Source organism: Acinonyx jubatus, chromosome C1 (assembly GCF_027475565.1).
Source record: "Acinonyx jubatus isolate Ajub_Pintada_27869175 chromosome C1, VMU_Ajub_asm_v1.0, whole genome shotgun sequence".
In the NCBI taxonomy this organism is placed as follows: Eukaryota; Metazoa; Chordata; class Mammalia; order Carnivora; family Felidae; genus Acinonyx; species Acinonyx jubatus.
In genome coordinates this window covers 183,614,052-183,628,141 of record NC_069381.1, presented here as the reverse complement: position 1 = coordinate 183,628,141, position 14,090 = coordinate 183,614,052, and the positions used below count along the sequence as shown (strand labels likewise).

General features: G+C 41.0%; 1 pseudogene; it reads right to left on the bottom strand.

Annotated features, from left to right (window-relative positions):
* Window positions 1–6,589: 6,589 nt before the first annotated feature.
* LOC106979978 (aldehyde oxidase 4-like) overlaps window positions 6,590–14,090 on the bottom strand; it is a 62,301-nt pseudogene continuing 54,800 nt past the window's right edge.

Below are 14,090 nucleotides of genomic sequence, written 5' to 3'. Positions count from 1 at the left end.
AACCAACTGAGCCACCCAGTTGCCCTTCTTTACAATTCTAATGCCAAGGTTCCAGGCATATCTGTCTTCCTACACCTGTGGAGATGAGTGTCTCCACACATGTTTGGGTGCGTATGCAGGTGTTTCACATGTGTTAAAAAGCTGTTGAATAAACCCACAACAGGGTCATGAGAAGAGATGTTGGGGATCATGCTGTGAATTAGGTATGACCTTCAGATCAGTCTTTTTGATCATGTCACTCCTGCTAAAAATACCCTCAGTAGCTGTCTGAGACCTGGAACATAAGGTCCTAACTCCTTAGCCCACGGTGCAAAGCCCTTCATAGTCTGTCTTTGTTTCTGACCTGAGACTCTTTTACTCTTCAAAAAAGTCTCATGCTCCAGCCAAACTACTCCTCTCATCATCCTTCTTCTGCTTAAACGTGGCATTGCTCTACTCAAAACCTTCCAAAGGTGGTTATGGCCTCCCACAGCACTTAGCAAAACCCCATATGCTTTCCACGGAGGCCCCATGGGACAGGACCGGACCTGCTCACCTCCCCAAGTGCATCTTCATCCCCTTTCTCCCTTGTTTGTAATCCCTGGTGCATTGGCCTTTCCCTGCTTCTTGAGTGTGTGGAAGTCTTTCCTGTCCTAAGACCTTGGAGCGTGTTATTCATTCAGCCTCAACCTCTCTTCTCTTAGACATTGGCATAGCTGATGCCTTCTTGTTATTTGGGTTTGAGCTCTTCCCTGATCACTCAGTCTGCAGCAGCACCTCTGGCACTCTCTTTTCTACCCCGCTGATTCATTCTCTCCATTGCACTTGTTACTACCCGATATGGATACTTGTTCACCTTTCTATTTGCTTTCCCCACTAGAACTTCATCTCCATGAGGTTACAAACATTATTTTCAATGCACCACTGTATCCTCAGGCCTAGAATGAGTAAATTGCCATAGAGTAAATGCCCAGTAAGTATTTGTTAAGTGGCTGAAGAAGGCTCTTCCATGTCTGCAATCATAGCAACCCTATTCCTATCCTGTTGAGATTGCCCTCCCTCTCTCCATCTTTATCTACCATCAAAAAATAGATTTGAAATCCTTTCTCTTCTTTCTGTTAATTCCAAAAGCAACTCAGATCCAACCAACTGCTTATTTGCCTTTGACTTAATACACCAGGAACCAGGAAACTAATCTCTTAACTGCCACTAATAGTTGGTTGTCTATTCAATGTTTATATCTCACTTTCCCAATTAGGTAGTAAGCTCTTAGAATAGCTGGTTGTATCCCCCACAGTGCTCAGCATGAATGACAACTTGTTTATTGCAGGGGCTAATGTATGCTTGATTGATGACCTAAGACACTTTTTAGTGAAGGAGGGAGGCATTAGTAATCCATTCATTCACTCACCCAGTAGGTACTGACATATCACTAAATATTTATCATTGTGAGAAGCAAGAAACATGGGAATTAGCTTTGATTTGGGGAGGGGGATAAAGGAAGGCCTGAGGAGGGGACATTTAGTCCTGACAGATGAGGAGGAGCTGATTCTGTGAGAGCTGGGAACGGAGGAGAGGCAGCCTGGGGAGAGAAAAAGTAGAGACTGAGGCCTTTCCGTTTAAGGGAAGGGATTGTTTTTCAGGATCCACAGTCCATTCACCACCTCACTCTGCCCCTAAAAGAGGGAAATTAGTGAACACTGAGAATTCGCAATTCCCATTTACAGGAGCACGGACTCTTTCAATGAAAAGCAAGGATCATGGGGTTTCAAAATACTTAGAGGAATAAATCCTTCAGAATCAACATAAAATACAAGTGTTTAACATAGAGGAACAGTTTTAGAGTACTAAAGTATGATTATGGTATTAGATTCAGAAGATATAAAAGTAATTTGGATTATAGAACCAAATACATTAATTGCTGGGAAACTGAAATCTGACCTTGAATGGCTTCAGAGAGGTATTTTTCAAACTTGTTTCAGCCAGGGAAACTTTTGTTTGAATGAAATCTTATAAAGCATAAACAAATTAAACAAAAAGTTTACGGCTTAGCCCAGAGGGCTGGGGGTGAGGCCTGATGTCCTCTGGTTTTCTCTCAGAAAGCCCAAGGGCTCTGGGGAGCTCATCAGAAAAATGACTCACTGCAGAGTGAACAAAAGGTTGCCCACAGTATGAAGGTAGCATGAAGTCTTTGCCAAGGTTTTCTGAGCCTCAGATCTTATTCAAGACAAAGGGAAAAAAGCCACCACAGTTTTTTTCCTTCTTGTTTTCCTTTAATGAAAAGGGAAGGCTAAATGTCTTCACGTTTAAATGGATTATTCTGGTAAGTGAAAGAAACCTGACATATACTGACTCATGTGCTTGAGGTTTGTTATAAAAATACACTTAAGAGTTACATCAAAAAATCCCTGTTACCCAATGGAAGAATTAATATTCTCAGTGACACCACCCTCCCCAACAATCCAAACAAACCTATTTCTGGGGGAAAAAATGCAACAAATCCTGGTCACAGATGTAAATGGAAAAGTACTGGCCATGGCTTCAGTGTCCCTAGGGCACTGCCTTCTGTGGTGAGCTCTTTAAAACCCAAAGGTAGAACACAGTCAAGCAGACTGATAATGGGGCACTTTCAGGACTCCTGGCTTGGTCATTAAACATCTATATTCCAGACCCTCTATTCTCAACTGTTTTGACTACGAGGTCCTTTCCCCCCCTCTCCCAGCTCCCATCTCTAGATCAAGGCACCTGAAAATTCTGTTTCTGGTGAGCATCTGCTTCCTGGCATCAAACTTCTGGCTGCCACAGAGAAGACAGGAGACTCACAGCTTCAGGTTTCTGAGAGGGAAGAAGGGCAATGGGGACCATGTAAGTAGAGCAAAATACCCTCTTCCTGCCTGGATAAAGACCACCCTATCTGAGGAAAAGGATCAAACAGTAAAGTAGCTCAGATAAGAAGGGTAAAGAGGAGAGGAAATCTAAGAGCATAGGGCAGGCTTTTAGGGAAGTGTAATATAAATGCTAGAAAGAGTCATATAGTGAAAGAAATTCAATTAATGGTGTAAACTAAAATACACAACAGCCTCAACAGCTTAAGGGTTGGGGGGTTGCTGGGGAGAGGGGAAAGTAGAAGCCACTGAAGTCATTTCACTAGGGCAAAGGGTGGTAATATGGGGACAGTTGGAGCAGGAGGCCAGGAGAGTAATTTTTCATGGGGGAAATATTTGGTATCTTGTTTTCAAATAGTGGTAGAGAAATATGTGTCTGTTTATGAAAGTGAGTAAATGGAAAAGTAAACTCATGGTAAAGTAGAACTTCAAAATTAAGAGAAGAAATGGAGGGGTGCTTGGGTGGTTCAGTGGGTTGAACGTCCAACTTTGGTTCAGGTCATGATCTCACAGTCTGTGTGTTTGAGCCCTGCCTGGGGCTCTGTGCTGACATCTCAAAGTCTGCTTAGGTTTCTGTGTCTCCCTCTCTCTCTGCCCCTCCCCTGGCCTCTCTGTCTCTCTTTCTCAAAAATAAATAAATAAACATTAAAAAAAAGAACCAGCTGGTTGTCCCTGAACAAACCAGCAAAAATAATGAAAAGGAAGTTTAAGACACTTTAAGTATACTTTATATTATGTTTATGTTTAAGATACTTTATATTAAGTATATGACACATGATACTGTTAAAAAATAAAAATTCAACCCAGTAAATGTAAAGATCTAATTGGCTTTATGCAACACTCTATGAATGGGGCAGCATCCTATCTAGCAAAAGAAGGGAACTCCCTCAGGGTCTGCCTCAGGGGCAGAGAGCCTCTTTCCTCAAGGTCTTGTAGGGGGTTGGGGGGATGGAGGCAGCCCCGCAGTGACTGAGTGCCATGGGGTACAGTGGGGGTACACAGGCCTGTCTCTTACAGCCTAAGTGGGACCAGTTGGTGGAGATAGTGCTTGCTCCAAGGCTCCTGCTGGGTTCCTGACGCCTTGGGGGTCTTGCTCGACTTCTCCTTCTGCCCAATTCTGCTTCTTCAGCCTTCCTGTGCCAGGTGTCGATCCCTGAAAACATCCTGCTCCCCATACTCTGTCTCAACATCTGCTTCCAGAAAACTCATCCTGTGGTTCCACGTGTTCTGATAGTGTGAGGAATTTGGCCATTTTACACCATTGTGCAGAGGATTTAAAGACTTTTTCTTAAAAGAAACAACATGGCATGTAGCTGGCTCAGTCAGGTAAGCATTCAACTCTTGATTTTGGTTCAGGTCATTATCTCACAGTTCATGAGTCCACTTAGGATTTCGCTCTGTCAGCATAGAGCCTGCTTGGGATTGTCACTCTCCTCTCTCTCTTTCAAAATAAATAAATAAAACTTAAACAAAGAAAAAGAAACAACATAGATATCCCAGCCCTCCTGTCCCAGCCCTCTTTTTGACCTCTTCCATTTCTGACACTTGAGCATATGTGATTGTCTTCAGGTTCAAGACACTGAACAGAAATCAAGTCCCTCCCTACTACTATTCACTCAGCTCCATTTGCCCAGTGTTTTTGTAATCTGGCACAAGACTGTTCTGTCATAAGCTTTTGGTCCAGAAGAAGTAAGACATCCTTGGCCCCATGGGTCAAAAGGAGCAAGGTGGAGCACAGGGAGTGTATACCTGCCACACGGTATTTCTCTTCTGACAATCTTTTATTGAACCCACAATTAAGCAATAGCCCCGGTAGGTTTCTAAGTAACAAGAAATTGCAGTTTTGCCCAAAGATAATAATTATTATGTGCTTTTATCACTGAAAGGGCACTTCACCATTTATGGACCACTGGTTAAAAAGATCATACCTTACAGTTCTGTGTAACTCTCACTGTGATAACACTTTAAAATTAGATAGTCAATAATTAAATTTTAAGATATTTATGTAAATTAATAACATGGATTAAGTTTTATGATAGATACTAAAAACTGTCAAATTTTAAGGACATTACAATATTAATCCTATGTTTGAAACTGCTATCCTATAAAATGTGCTATTTTTGTAAATACTTTCTCCCCAACCCCAATTCTTCAAGTTAATTAAGTACTACTTAAATGATCAGACTTATTTTATAAAAATTCAATTTCTTTTTTTTTTAAGTTTATTTTATTTTGAGTGTGAGAGAGAGAATTCACATGCACGCAAGAAGGGGAAGAGCAGAGAGAGAATCCCACGCAGGCTCCACACTGTCAGCACAGAGCTTGACACGGGACTCCATCTCACAGACCATGAGATCACGACCTGAGTCGAAATCAAGAGTCAGAGGCTTACCCAAGTGTTTTCAGAGGCTTTGCCCACACAATCTATGAAATGTAATACTTTTAAAATTAATTTGCATCTGTGACAAATGTGTCCTCCTATTTTACTGATGGAAAAATATACCAGTAACCCTATTTTTGCTCTTATGTCTGGCACAATGAGTCTGTGTGGGTTGGGTTCTAGGCAAACTAGATTATTGGGTAAATTCAGACATTTAAAAATATATGTATACACACAGACTTCTCTTAGAATAAGAGACACTGACTGAGAGACTTTTCTTTGGAAAGAGGCTTTTTCTTTCCACTGCCAGCCTTCTCTTCTTCCAATCTGGTCTCAACACACATAAACAGTCATGCACGCTAATTCTTCCAGCACAAAATTACTATTAATAAACACAGAGTTTACCATCTAGCACACAGATCACAAGTGATTTAGTTTATTTGTGTTTCAAACCTCATAGGGACTGAACACCTTCTCTGGCATAACCCTGAATTTCCTTAGGAAAATGCAATGTAAAGTAGCGAAGAAATAACTGAAAAAAACCCAGTATTTTCATGTTCCTCTGAAATGGCAAAAGGAATGTGGTGCTGATTTCATCTATTAGACACCAAACCAAATCAAGGTGATTTGAGATCACCGTTTTACTCCGTATGGTTTTCCAGAAGAAGACACTATACCACTAGCATGGCTCATGGCAGATGAGGACCACCTGGAGGCTTTGGATGGTTTATATCCCTAAGCCTCATCTAAACAGGCCATATGGGAGTGGCAGGAACCTGAAGATTGTAGTAAGGCTTGCAGTGCTGGAGATCACAAGAGCCAATTACAGACATCTCTTCCAATCCCATGTTCAGAGACCTCATCGTTGGTGGCTTGGAGTTGGCCACGGTGGGCGTACTTACACCATGGAGATTGGCAAATGTTATAAACCATGTATTTTTCAGGCAAGCTGGTTATTACAACCAAACCTTTGGCTTTGGGGATCCAATCCTGAGAGTTTTGGGGTGGATGATTTTAGGAGTCAGCAGATTTCTGAAGAACAAAGCATGAGCATTTTCTTCAGTTGTTCCATGGTAGTGAGAACCCTACCATGTTTTAAAATCATGATGCTGTAGATCTTCAGTATAATCCAAATGAAAAGAAGAATTTTTGATTCTAAGCTTCCTTATATTTTTGGTACAAATTTGCATCCTAAAACATAATAACGCAGTGACCTAAACCACAGAGAATAACCGAAAGATACTAAAATTATCCTTGACAATTGGGTGCCAACCTACATTTTGCTCTGGTTTGAAAATTTTAAGGTCAATCATGTATTCTTTCATTTTCTAAGAACAACATAGGATTAAGACACATGGATAGACTAAGGTATAAATGTTGAAGGATCATCTTTAGGAATCTAAAAAAGATCAAAAGAAGGAAGATAATTAATAAAATGCTGTTATATAAAAAACTTGTAATTCAGAAGAAAAAAATTTAAGGTTTCTTTTTTTAATTTATTTTTGAGACAGAGAGAGAGAGAGAGAGCGTATGCACAATTGGGAGGGGGGCAGAGGAAGAGGGGGGACAGAGGTCTGCACTGGCAGCAGAGAGCCCAATGCAGGGCTCAAACTCATGAACCATGAGAACACGACCTGAGCCAAAGTCAGATGCTCAACTGACTGAGCCATCCAGGCACCACAGAAGAAGAAGAATTGTGTTTTTTTTTTTTTTAAAGAACAAGTCATGGGCACCGGGGTGGCTCAGTCAGTTGAATATCTGATTCTTGATTTCTGCTCAGGTCATGATCTTATGATTGTGAGATCAAGCCCCATGCCAGGCTCTGCACTGGGTGTGGAGCCTGATGGGCATTTTCTTTTTCTCTCTCTTTCCCTCTCCTGCTTTCTCTCTCTCTCTCTTTCAAGATAAATAAATAAACTTTTAAAAAAAGAACAAGTTGGTGTCCATTTTATTATCAAAATTATATAGTTTTCTTGTTTCTTTCAATCCTTGAGACATATATCTTTTTATCCTTATAAACTTCTTATGTTTGGGATAAGATATGTCTTATTCAGAAGCCCTGTAATTGCAACCTAATTTTATACTAGAGCCCCATTTAGGGTTGCAGTAAGCATTTCCATATAGGAATAGTCCCTGAGGATAGTTCCAGACATATTTCAACAGATGGAAAATGAAACTGTGTCATTAGTGTGTCATTACAAGGCATATCAAAGAGTGCCAAGTGACTTGATATTTTAAGTTAAATTATTTTTATTAGTTTGCTTAACAAATACTTTCTGGATAACTGACCAGATCAGATATCCATTTAACCTAATTTGGTTATTAAAGTAATTAAAATACCGTATCAACTTCTTTTTGATAAAATGTTTCAAGAAATAAGCTACCATGTCCATTTGCTACTAGCACTGGCTCAATTGAGTCTGATTTTCTTTGAGGTCTAAAACAAGCCATCATTTGAAGAGGTTCACTCACTCTGCAGTTGCTTTGGAGCATATAGGTAGTAGCAAGTGAAGGCAGAGTGAGAATTTTTATTGGAAAACATGAACCTGCCCTGTGCTTTTGTCATGTTTACCAAATCCATACTAAGAACCTGGAAGTCCGTGAAAGTGGTGATTACAACAGGGACCTCTCCTCACCACCCTTACCATGTCAGTAAATTGATCCACACAAGTTATCCTAACCAACTCAGGAGTTGCTGGGTCACTCAGGGTGAAGGTCTTGGTCAGCCCCCTTTCTTTATGGGCAGCAGTGACTGCATTCATACATGGTCAACAACACAGAGGGTTCCAAAACATTCCAGCCTCACCCAAACCCTGAAAGGAGGGCAAAAGGCTGTCAGAAATGTCTGATTCTCCTAGGACTAATTTGTGTACATCCCCCCCCCCCCCCCCACACACACACTCTCTCTCTTTCTCCATCTCTCAATTCACCTCTTCTGGCTTTATAATCCTCAGAGTAGAATATGTCTAAGTTGCCAGAACTGAATTCCCCTCATGCTGATTTGTGTATGGGGTCCTCCTCAAAGTAGCTCATGAAAATATCCCAGGACATCAGGATAGTGGGACAGCTAAAACCTCTGTTCCTCTGCCCAGGTAATGTCCTGACCAAAGCCCTTGGTGCCCTCTAGAATATTCCAACTTGGGCTCCAGACCATTTATGTTTAACTCAAAACCCAAGTAAAACAACCACAATCTTTATGGCTAAGCCTGAAAGACTGAAGTGCTTGCCTCAAGCGTGAACTGTTGAAGTCCGCATGTGTGCTAACTTCCTTGGTGTGTGTTAGATGTTTCTGAATTAACCATGTAGTAACATTATATTTTGAATGATTCACCAACGCTTCTTTGTACTTATTTTTTTTTCTTTCTTTCTTCAAAGTAGTGTGGTCTGTGGTTTGTGTCCAGGCCCTTAGTGAGAGATGAGACAAAGGGTTCCAAGCAGATAAAGCCTATCTCAGGCTTTGGTTTTTACTCTGAAGCAAATGTGGAGGGAAAGGGATTGCTGGTATAAGTAAGGAGGAGGGGGTGAGAGCAGAAAGGTCTTGTGTCCTATTTGGAGCAAACTGGCAGGGAGGTGGCTACACTCTAAAAGGCAGAATTGCACCCTATGTTAAGATGGTCTTTAGAGATTCTCCCAGTACAGAAGAATAGATAGAGGCCCTTCAGACAGGAACTCTTGCCTTTCTCCCAATCTTGACCTACATTCAAAAAAGAGAGGCAATTTCCTAGAAAACCTAAGGTTCATCTGCCATCTTTCTGGCCAGATGTGGGCTCAAAACAGAACTTAAGTTGGGGAAGTTGTGTTTTTTGTGCACTTGCATTCAAGAGCTCTCACCATAGGTCTTTATGGGTCAGTTGAAGCCCATATGGTCCAGGGAATGTAGAGTCAATACCTCTTGTATTAGCAGCTATTAATAGCTCAGAGCAAATAGTGAGACACTTGTTTGAAAGCCTATTCTGATTCAGGGAGAGTGTGGAAAGAGGCAGATAAACAAGAAAAATTGAGTCTGGAGGACATGTGAGAAGGGTGAAGAAAAGAAAGTTCTGGGTGGGTGAAATTTGCCGACAATTTCAGTTTTATCTTGTGGTGGCCCTTAGCCTAATGACCCATGATGCTTGGTTCTTCCTTGACCTTTCTTGTTTGATTACATTTGTTTCATGATCTCAAGACTGAGCACCACTCTGCCATGAATTGGCTTTTCTTTTCCCTTCTCCTTTTCAATTCAAAGGAATAAGCAAATTAAGGGAGCTGTTTCATTATTTCTTGAAAGAGTAGGTTGTTAGAGACTGAACTGTGCTCTCTCAAAATTCATATCCTCAAGTCCTAACCCCTAGTACCTATGAATGTGACCATATTTGGAGATAACGTTTTTAAATGGGGTCTTCAAGGTGTGCCCAAATCCAATATCACTAGTGTCTTTATAAGGAAAGGAAATTAGGACACACAGAGAGAGATATCAGACATATGCACACAGAGGGGATGACCATGGGAGGGCACAGTGAGCTGGCTGTCTGCAAGCCAAAGAGAGGCCTGAGAAGAAATCAAACCTTGATCTCAGACTTCTAGTTTCCAGAACTGAGAAAATATATCTCTGTTGTTAAAGTCACCCAGTGTGTGGTACTTTGTTATGGTAGCTCTACAAACTCACATAGAGGTCTTGATTTCTTACCTTGGTTGGTTAAATGACGGTGGGATTTCGGAAGTGCACCAAAGTGACACAGAGCTCTTCTGGTATATCAGTGACAGTAGGGGTTTTGTAGTCATCTGGACTCTGAGAATAAAGCACACCTTCTGGGAAATATTTCAGTTCTTCTATGGTATATAATCTCATGGCTTGGATAAATTCTCTTTCAATCTATAGGCAAAAATTTCACAGTTTATAAGTATATGATACTGATTGAATATATATTTCAATGCGACTGAAAATGGAGCTCCAAACCATAGTGAGTCATTCTTGACAGCCTAGCGTGGATTTTATGAAGGGTTCTTCAGGGTCTGGTGTTTGCCATCCTGCCTGGCCTCATCCCTAGTTCTTGCCCAGGTGCCCCACACTCCAGGTACCCGACACTTGTCAAGTTCCAGGTAATTATCAAGCCCACTAGATTTCACTCAGATCGCCAAGTCTTTGTTTTGTTTTTGTTTTTAATGTTTATTTATTTTTGAGAGACAGAGTGAGAGACAGAGCATGAGCAGGGGAGGGGCAGAGAGACATAGAATCTAAAGCAGGCTCCAGGCTCTGAGCTGTCAGCACAGAGTCCAACATGGACCTTGGGTTCACAAACCGTGAGATTATGACTTGAGCTGAAGTCAGATGCTTAACTGACTGGGCCCACCCAGGCGCCTCCAGAGCTCCAAGTCTTTGTAAATGCAGTTTCTCCTGACTCTCTTCACTGCTCCTTACCTCAGCTTGTCTTCCTGGAGAACTGCTTTTCATCCTCCAAGTTCCTGCCTATTTGGAGCGTGTGGATCCTCCTACCACTTCCTGGTTGGATTTAGGAAGCACTTCCTTGAGGCTCACTGAGTCTTGAACACATTCTCCCATCATGGTGGCTCTCAGAGGGCATTTTCCTTGTTCACCTCTCTCCTCTTGCTCTCTCTCACATTTATAAACATTGTGAGGCCTTGACCTTCTTGTATTCTGTTATTAGCATGTGGCCTGGTACATAGATTCTTAATAAATATCTGTTGAATTAGATGAGAATTAGCTAACATTAAAGGAACATGAACTAGAAAAATGGAACACTATTAAGTTATAATATATGGATTCTTCTCTTTATAAAATACTATGAAGAGTAGATAAATATTAAACAAGATGTGATGAAAAAAACTTTTATCAAATTAAATATTTTTTATTAAAAGCCATTTTGAGTTCTATTTACAAACTGTTATGCTCTAAGGGGTGTCTGCCTGGAGGTTAAAAAATTGAAGGAGAGTTACTGTTTGCATTTTATTTTAATGTAAAATTAAGGAATAAGGCACACAAATTTAAAAACTGTATTTGGATATTTCCAAATGTTTGTCCCTAAAGGAAAATATCAAAGTCCAGGAGATGCAGTCTAACACACTTCTAGTTTTCTTTCCTTTTCCAATGGGACAAATGTAGGGTTTTTCTGTCATGACATCTCCCTTTCTGCCTTTGCTTAAACAATAAAGAGGCAAGAATGAGCTGGGAGGAGGTAGAAGAAAGGGAAGGGGAGGCGACAACTGGATGAGCCATGCGAGGGTCTCAAACTTTAAAGGCTTCAGATGAATTTCAGGTGTAGGTTAAATGTGCAGATTCTGTCTCAGCCAGTTAGGATGGAACAAGTATAAGCCTGGGCTTAATTCCTGCACAGGAATGTTTCCCATAAACACTTATCAGTACTTCTATTGCAGGGTCTGAGGACCACATTTTGAGAACCACAGAGGGATCAGTAAAACTATTAGACCTTATAAAGCCCAATGGCCAATCCAGGTAAACAAATCTCTCAGGACTTAGGATGCTGGGAAGCTGTTGGCAGATGAAAGCACCATGTGTCTGCCAAGTGCGACACCAAGCTGCTCAACCTCTCCAGCATGCTGCTCGGGTGAACATTGTGGGCTGGCTGCCTTGCCTCACCTTGGGGCAGTTGGCAGGTCTAGGGTGGGCTGATGTGGCTGGTCCACTGGCCCCACTTTCAGTAGCAAGGCTAGAAAAAAACAAAGCTCCATTAGTAGCTGGAAAGGTTTTAACTCAAAGTTTAAAAAGACTTGGGTGCAGTGGGGAGCCTGGGTGGCTTAGTCTGTTAAGCACCTGGCTTTGGCTCGGGTCATGATCTCATGGACCATGAGCTTGAGCCCCACGTCAGGCTCTGTGTTGACAGCTTGGAGCCTGGAGCCTGCTTAGGATTCTGTGTCTCCATCTCTCTCTTTGCCCCTCCCCAGCTCATGCTCTGTCTCTTTGTCTCAAAAATAAACAAACATTAAAAAAAAGACTTTGGGTGCATTAATTTTATTATTTATGCAATCAAAATCAGAGTTAAATTCAACAGGAAGCAAAAAAATTGTGCTTAAGCATTTCTTTTTCTTTTATATTTCCCTAAATTGCACAGTCTGTATAAATTTAATATTAATATGAATACTAATGTAACTTTATGTACTTATATAGTGTTTCCTAAGTATGAACATATTAATATTCATGAAGAAAAATTAGAAGGCACAGAGAGTTATAAAGGAGAAGTCACACATACTCCTGCCATACAAAGACAATGATTGTTAACTTTTTTTAAATTTTCTTCCAATATTTTATCTATTTGTGTGTGTATGTTATATAATCTACATTGTAGAATACTTGCACCTGGTATAAACAATATTTGGAGGATTCTTGGAAATAATATTCTGAATGGAACTGACCAGAAGTTCCTATGGTCATGGGGTGGTCTTGGTATCACACACCTGTCCAATGCCCAGGGCTGGGTTTATGCTGAAAGCAGCATCCATGTCAATGTCAGTCCTAAGGAGCTATTCCAAGAGACAATATATAATGGAAAAATATTATTTATTTAAAATAGATCTTTACTAAAATTTTATATGTGTTCCTAGTTCTTCCACCGGGAGGATCAAGTTGATTATTATGTACACATAGAAAACATGTCAACGTTTGTGTTTACACTATCCAGATGGTGAACACAAATGTTGCTCTTTACCTTATGAACCCCAGTCAGAGGGTCGGCTTCAACTTCAGAACAGGATGCTCCATAAACAGAATGTGGATAGGCATCACCTTCCTCCTTCTCCCAGTCCATATCTGTGTGGTAGCCTCTGAGAAGAGAAATCAGCAGTGAAAAGAAAAGGCCCTTTCCCCATGAGTGGTCTCATTGCCCCCTGGACTGTGGGGCCTGGAGATGACAGAGCACTTACCCCATGGTTGAAGGCCTCCCTTCCCTTCTTTGGCAAGGGGGATGTGTGACCAGAGTTCTAAGAGTAGCACCGCAGACACAGGGTGAAGGTCCATCAGTGTATGACCCCTCCCCTCCAGCACATGGTTACTGGAACTGGTCAGAGTGTGTGTAGATAGCTATGGCATCCCTCCTGGTCAGCAAACAGCTGTGGCCCCAAGGAGTCCCCGGGCCTCCCTGCCATGACCCATGACTAAGGTTAACAGTGGGCATAGCAGAGCTCCTGTGCTCTCTGGGCATCTGTTCAGGTTTATGAGTGAGCACCATCTCTGCCCAGGTGTAATCTAAACCAAAGTAAAAATGTCTTTTACTTGAAATATCCAGTAGTCAAGAGATTGATGGATTCTTCTAAGGCTTTTGCAATCTGGAAGACATGATTAGTTATGAAGAAATACAAGCTTAGGGAAAATAATGAAAAATACCTTGAATGCTGGGCTTGCCTCCTCTTGTTTAGAACAAGCTTCCTACCCACATTCACTTATGCCTTTTATAACCCATAGGTCATGCTTTTCAAGAGAGATGCTTAAGGGCAGCTGCTAGCTGTGCTCTGAGGCCCTCTATTTTTTTAGGTTGCACAGTATAAAGTTTGTTATTTTAAAACCCTTTTTAGCTTTTTAAATTAAGGAGGGGGCTAGACCACATTCATGTACTTTTTACATAAGTATCTACACAGATAAGTATATATACACACATATGTTTATATGTGTATGTGTGTGTGCATATAGATGTATGTACTTTTTACTCTGCTTTTTCTCCCCCAAATTATTTGGCTGGGTGTCTCAGTATATTGTGTCAGCTTTCCTACTGGAGTAACCTGAGTAGGGCTGGAAATAATAATACTAATTGTAAAAATAATAATAATTATTATTAAAAGTAGAGTAATCCTTTAAAAAAATATTTTTATTTATTTTTGGAGAGAGAGAGAGAGAGCAT